This window comes from Palaemon carinicauda, chromosome 10 (genome assembly GCF_036898095.1).
Source record: "Palaemon carinicauda isolate YSFRI2023 chromosome 10, ASM3689809v2, whole genome shotgun sequence".
Taxonomy (NCBI): Eukaryota; Metazoa; Arthropoda; class Malacostraca; order Decapoda; family Palaemonidae; genus Palaemon; species Palaemon carinicauda.
Window position 1 is genome coordinate 20025980 of NC_090734.1, and position 7500 is coordinate 20033479.

The window sequence follows — 7500 nt, forward strand, 5'->3', positions numbered from 1 at the left end:
TTTGGGAGGGGTAGTGATCCGGTTCTGTTTGCATGTTGAGGCGCCTGTAATCCCCGCACGGACGGAGGGAGCCGTCTTTCTTCAGAACGATGTGTAAGGGTGACGACCATGGGCTGGAGGCCTTTTGGCAAAGGCCCATTTCCTCCATTTCGGCGAACGTCTGTTTGGCGGCTGCCAATCGTTCCGGTGCCAGACGTCTGAATTTTGCGAAGACTGGGGCTCCCGTCATCTTGATATGGTGATAAATACCGTGCTTGGCAGGAGCCGTGGGTGCTTGGCGAAGTTCTGGCCGGAAAACTTCCGGGTACGACGTGAGGAGGTGGGCGTAGGCATCCGTGGGTGCGCTGATGTGGAAAGCGAGATTGGAGGGGCGGGTTGAAGAGGTGTCGACAATTACGAGTCTGCGTTGACCAATCGTCAGTGGGCGACATCGACCAGAAGGTGGAAATCAGAGAGGAAATCAGCACCGAGGATTGACAATGTGACGTCAGCAACGAGAAACTTCCAATTTAATTTACCGTTTCCGAACTATAATGTGAGGTTCTCGTAACCGTAGCTGGGTATCGTAGATCCGTTGGCAGCTACCAAGCGGACGTCGGGAGACGTAGACAAACTACGTCGTGTCCTGAAGAGTTCCCTTGGCAAAAGAGAATGACTAGCACCCGTGTCTACCAAAAATCGCATGCCTGTTCCTGCATCATGTAAAAAGAAAAGATAAGAAACACGGGAGGCCACTGCCACGATCGGTGGCCTACTTACACGTTTTTTGGCCACTGACAATCCTTGGCACATTTCTTCGCGGTTGCCCCGAATCTGAAGTTGTAGTAGCAAAACTGCTGCGGATGGGAGGTAGTAAGTGGCTTTAAAAGTTGTTGGTTGGGGCGCGAGCGAGTGGTGAGTGGTGAGTGGCTTTGTCGCCGCTTCGGCACGTCACGGGGTAGGCGTGTATGTCCTACGGCATTCACGTCAGCTTCGGTTGACGTTGAATAGGCGTCCTCTTCGTCAGGGGTGGAGGTTTTGATAGAGGTCTTGGAGTGGCTGTCCATAAGGGCGTCGGCTTTGGTCATCAAGTCCTTTATGGGTAAACTATCAACATCGGGTATGGCAACGCGTATAGGTCCGGGTAAACGGCGTATCCAAAGGGCACGAAGTAGGTTTACCTCACGATGAGAGTCGTCTGCGGCAGGTTGCAGGCGAGCAATACTGGTCATTTCCCTGAGGGCAAGCGAAGCCCTTTGGTCCCCCAACGGTTGTTGCGAGAGCTGAAAAAGCTTTGCTATATGGGCGGCTGGCGACGGCAAGTACTGCTGCAGAAGGTATGTTTTGAAGGCGTCATACGCTATTGGAGTGTCTCCTTGTTCACAAAGCCAGTCGGATATTTCCGGGAAGGTGTCCTCGGGTATCACCGCGACAACATAATCTGTTTTGGTGGTTGAGCGAGACACGCCCTTGATGCGAAACTGGCCTTCTGCGCGCTGAAAACAAGCAAATGCCTCTCCGCTGGCGAACAATGAAAGTTTCAATGGAGCAGCCGCAGCGCCAACTTCCGTAGAGTCTGCCATAGTACCAACGATGGAGGGGCGAGAGGGGGTTGGAAGGCGGGAGGAGCGAGTCGACTTCCGAGGTCACCAATGTGACGAGCCGAGAGGAGGTTGTGACTCAAAGACAATGTGAAAGCAACTGAGTAAATTTATTATAGAACACTCTCCTTTATATACAAAAGCTCAGAGCAACAAGAATTTTCATGTTTGAAAAACAGACACTGTTACAGAGGAGAATAGCAGACATGTTTAATCTGGTTTATTTTAGTGCGAGGGAAGAGTGAAGTTACAAGCGTACTATATACACAAAATGAACTATGTACGATCGTGTGACACACGGTTGGTACAGCGGCATTTCACCAGGTTTTAAGAAAAAAAGACGTAACAATTTTGTATATGTGGGTAAAAAGATACAATGTGCTAAGCATACCCTCAAGCAAGAGAACTCTACACCAAGACAGTGGAACACCATGCTACAGAGGCTATGGCACTACCCAAGACTGGAGAACAATGGTTTGATATTGGATTGTCCTGAGAATGAAGTCTTGGTAATCATTGTTCTTCACCAGTTAACTATAAAAAAAAATAGTTTTAAATCTGAGAGGGTCATCTTCTTTCGAAAATATTGATTAACTTTTTCATGTTTCTTTTCCTTCTCTGATGATTATAATGATTTAGACATTTATGAAGCTTTTATGATTGATGTCTATTGAAAAGGTTATTTTCTCTTTTAGCAGAACATTCAAATATATTTGGAGACGTGTAAAACATAGACTTTATGTTTATAAACAATTAACCAGGCAATTTGAATATTATGTAAAAAAAAAAAGAAAAAAATAGAATGATATTCTCTTTTTATGAAATGAGAGTGAATATTTTTTCACTTCAACAAATACTCCATTGATTTATCACCAGCATGGTTGATATATTTAGGTCAATATTGACTGTTTTTTTAAGAGCCACAGTTATTTTCATTTCTACTAAATAAATCTATAATATATGCACTACAAAATAACAATATTTCTGTCAATCGAAATTAGCGAGGCTTTTGTGCACAGGCAAAAGTTACACCTGAGTTACGGCTCAGATTGCATAGCTAACGCTTTAAATTAACTGGATTTTCCAACTGAACAAAGCGTGAAAGATTAATGGAAGAAAGAGGAATAAAACAAATGAATAAGTTATCGTTTTTATTGAAATATTGTAAGTAAAACAACATTTATATACAAATTATTTCCAGTTGGAAAATATGAACTTTCAAATGCTGCTTCACTGGCTAACTACATCTAGAATTGGTGCTTAGAATATCAAAACTCTATTCGTTACTTTAAATAGATCCTAAGGGAAATTTTCTGGTTTTATTATCATGATCATAAAAATACTTGACCAGAACAAAATCATCCTTGTTTAACAAAATAAAATAAACATACAATCCCATTGGATATCTTATTCCCATTGCGAGCAGAGCTCATTGATTATTATTATTATTATTATTATTATTATTATTATTATTATTATTATTATTATTATTATTATTATCTAGGCTACAACCTTAGTTAGAAAAGCAGAATGCAATAATCCCAAGGATTCAAAAAGAGAGAAATAGCCCATTGAGGAAAGGAAACAAGGAAATACACTACAAGATAGATAAAGAGCAATTGAAATAAATAGTTCAAAGAACAGTAACAACATAAAAATAGATCTTTAAAATACTAACTATAAAAAACTTAAAGCATCAACAGGAAGAGATTTAAAAAAGAATAGTTTGCCCGCGTGTACCCCCATTGCAATACAATGTGATTATGATTTGATAGTTACTTTGCTATTAAGATCATAGACGATAATTGTCTTTCTATTCTATGTATTCATCCAGGATTTCAGGTGACCTATTGGTCTCTTTTTTTGTATTTCTCCTAACAAAAAAACCATAACCTATAAACAAGTTTCCAATACCATCTATTGGCAAACGAGAGAAACGTCCTTCTAATTTGTGACCTAATGGGACAAATAGGTCAATTAAACAATTTTAATTGTTGTATTTTTCAAATAAGCTGTATTTTTACATAAATTTTAGTGTATGAAATATGATTTACTTGATGTAGTGTTTTGTTGTATACATATATTGCGTCAAATATGATAAGTTAATGACCTTTTAAGTGATCTAGACTTAACTTTCACCCTAAACCGATAATAGACTCGCCCACATTGGACGGAAAAAGTACTGTAAATACCAACAAAATACGATGCAATTACATAAAATTAATGATCCTCTAATTTGGCATTCAAAAGACGTACTTTTGATATATTTCTAGCTGCGGTTGACAAATATACAAGAATCGGCGTTGTTTCTGTGAATAGTCGTCTTTTGATGTCTCTTAGAATGGTAGTCTTGACTCTGGACAGAGACCTCAGAAGAGTCGGTGTGATGACGTTACATGTAAAACAAAACAGACGAAATAAAAGCATCGAACTCTTAGATTTCATAAGTTTAATTCATGGATGAAATGCTGTTATATGTGATGCGTTAGAACTTATAATAATTTTAATGCCAAAATGAGTATCTATAGTGGAAAGAATTCGGTTTGTTTGAATTATAGAATCCAATTTCTTAAAAGAAAAAAAATCATAGTAAAGTCACATTGCATATAGCGTCGGAAATTTCTAACAGTTTGATTTATTTTGTAAAGAGTAGTACAAACGCATTAGCATCGTTTAATCCTTTTAATTTTCCTTTTCTTAACGTATCATGATTTTCAGTCTATATATAATTTAGGGATTCCTCGATACACGTATCCACACTGAATATTAAATGAAAACACTAAATATAGTCTTCATCAAATGGACGGGATGGGATGGCTATGGGTTTCCCCTCAGTGACCCACTTTTGCTAACATTTTTATGTGCTCCCTGGAGGAGGCCAAGCTCAAAAATTGCCCTTTGAGATACCTTTCCTGTTTTATGTCTGATATGTTGATGAGACCTTCACTCTATTCAGAAATGAATTCTGTGCTGACTCCTTCATGGATTTTACCAATTTGAAGCACAATAATATAAAGTTCATAATAGAAAATGATGAAGCAAATAAACTGCACGTTTTAGCTGTGTTATTATCTAGAGAGAGAGAGAGAGAGAGAGAGAGAGAGAGAGAGAGAGAGAGAGAGAGAGAGAGAGAGAGAGAGAGAGAGAGAGAGAGAGAGAATGTTTTAATACAACTGTTTTTAGATAAAAAATGTTGACTGGATTAGGTTCGATTTTTTATAGCTCTTTTTTTTATTTTAAATTAAATTCTATTTTTAATCTTCTCCACAGCATTACTTCTTACTTCTAGTTGCAAATATTTTCATACAGAAGTACTTTATTTATGTCATTCGACTGTCTATCGACTAAATTATTTTTCAAGCTTCTTAACAAGTTATATTTTTTAAGCATCTTAACAAACTATCAAATGATATATTGGCTCAGATTCCAAAAATAACAACAGTACGTAAACTAAAATTTTATGCGAGTTTTCCTTTTACTCATGATGATTCCCTCAGATAAAAGTGTACAAAAATCATACAGCATTTTCCATATGTTGAAGTAAACCTTATTCCTAAGAATCCTCTCGCAGTTGGCTCGGTTTTTCATTTTAAGGATTGATTGAGTCCTTTGATGTCCTCTTGTGTAGTGCATCGCTATATTTGCCCAAAGTGTAACTCTGGAACCTACGTAGGATATACCAAGAGGTTGTTGAGGGTCAGAATTGATTATCATAGAGGTGTTACTTTCCGAACAGGTTGCAGAATATTCACCCCAGAACATTCAAATAATCGCAATCATGCTAGAGTGTGTAAAATAAATATTGTTAATAAAGATTTTAGCAGTATAGGGCAAGTATCTAATAACCACGACTTGCCTATTCTAGAGTCAATTCTAATTAAAAGACTGGTTCCATCGTTAAACACCCAAGGTTCCTCCACCCAATTGTACTTGTCATAGCCTTCTACGTATTGATCTGTGTTTGTTGATGCCATTCAGTTTTTAATAGCCTTTATGCGAGGATGGTTCCATTTCTGTTTTATGCATATGTTAACTTGATTTTTTTTTCTTTTTTTTACCAATTAGTATATTTTTTCATTACTGTTTCTAAATGGTATCTATGTACTTCTTGATGTATTCCTGGTAGATGTGATAATGGCCATCACGAATCATTGGGATTTATAATAATAGATTTCTAGAACTGCCTATTACCCTCTCCATTTTAAGGATCGTGAATTACTGGCTGCCTCCACCCTCACTGATATATATATATATATATATATATATATATATATATATATATATATATATATATATATATATATATATATATACACCTTTTCTTAATGGGGATACTTCAACAAAGTAGGTGTTGCGCATCGCGATGATAATGAACGCTATACTTTACACGGCCATCCATACTAGGTTGGTTTGTTCTGAGTGATCAGACGAAAATCTCACACCATCACCAATCGACAGTGGCTAACGTGTGTATGAAAGCTGGCCAAAAGCTGGACATGTATATCAAAGCCCATCAATACCCCGTCCAAAGCGGCAGTGGAACTATTGCCCAAGGTGACGGGACGCTACATTTCACTGCAGGAATGTTAAAAATATTTGCACTAGAAAAGGCTACCTTGGGAAACGGAAGCTTGCAACATTCAACGTCAAGCTTTCTAAGGAAGATCTTGCTGTTCTACATGAAGATCTGAATGAAATAAATTGGAATATAATAGGATTGAGTGAAATAAGAAGAAATTTGGAATCTTATATAAAAATAAAAGAGGGCCATATATATATATATATATATATATATATATATATATATATATATATATATGTATATATATATATATATATATATATATATATATATATATATATATATATATATATTTATATATATAGGTATATATATGTATATATATTGGAATATAATAGGATTGAGTGAAATAAGAAGAAATTTGGAATCTTATATAGAAATAAAAGAGGGCCATATATATATATATATATATATATATATATATATATGTATATATATATATATATATATATATATATATATATATATATATTTATATATATAGATATATATATATGTATATATATATATACACCTTTTCTTAATGGGGATACTTCAACAAAGTAGGTGTTGCGCATCGCGATGATAATGAACGCTATACTTTACACGGCCATCCATACTAGGTTGGTTTGTTCTGAGTGATCAGACGAAAATCTCACACCATCACCAATCGACAGTGGCTAACGTGTGTATGAAAGCTGGCCAAAAGCTGGACATGTATATCAAAGCCCATCAATACCCCGTCCAAAGCGGCAGTGGAACTATTGCCCAAGGTGACGGGACGCTACATTTCACTGCAGGAATGTTAAAAATATTTGCACTAGAAAAGGCTACCTTGGGAAACGGAAGCTTGCAACATTCAACGTCAAGCTTTCTAAGGAAGATCTTGCTGTTCTACATGAAGATCTGAATGAAATAAATTGGAATATAATAGGATTGAGTGAAATAAGAAGAAATTTGGAATCTTATATAGAAATAAAAGAGGGCCATATATATATATATATATATATATATATATATATATATATATATATATATATATATATATATATATATATATATATATATATATATATATATATATATATATATATATATATATATATTTATATATATAGATATATATATGCATATATATATATATATATATATATATATATATATATATATATATATATATATATATATATATATATATATATATATGTGTGTGTGTACATACTAATGAATATATTTATATATATATATATATATATATATATATATATATTTACTTATATATATATATATATATATATATATATATATATATATATACATATATATATATATATATATATATATATATATATATATATA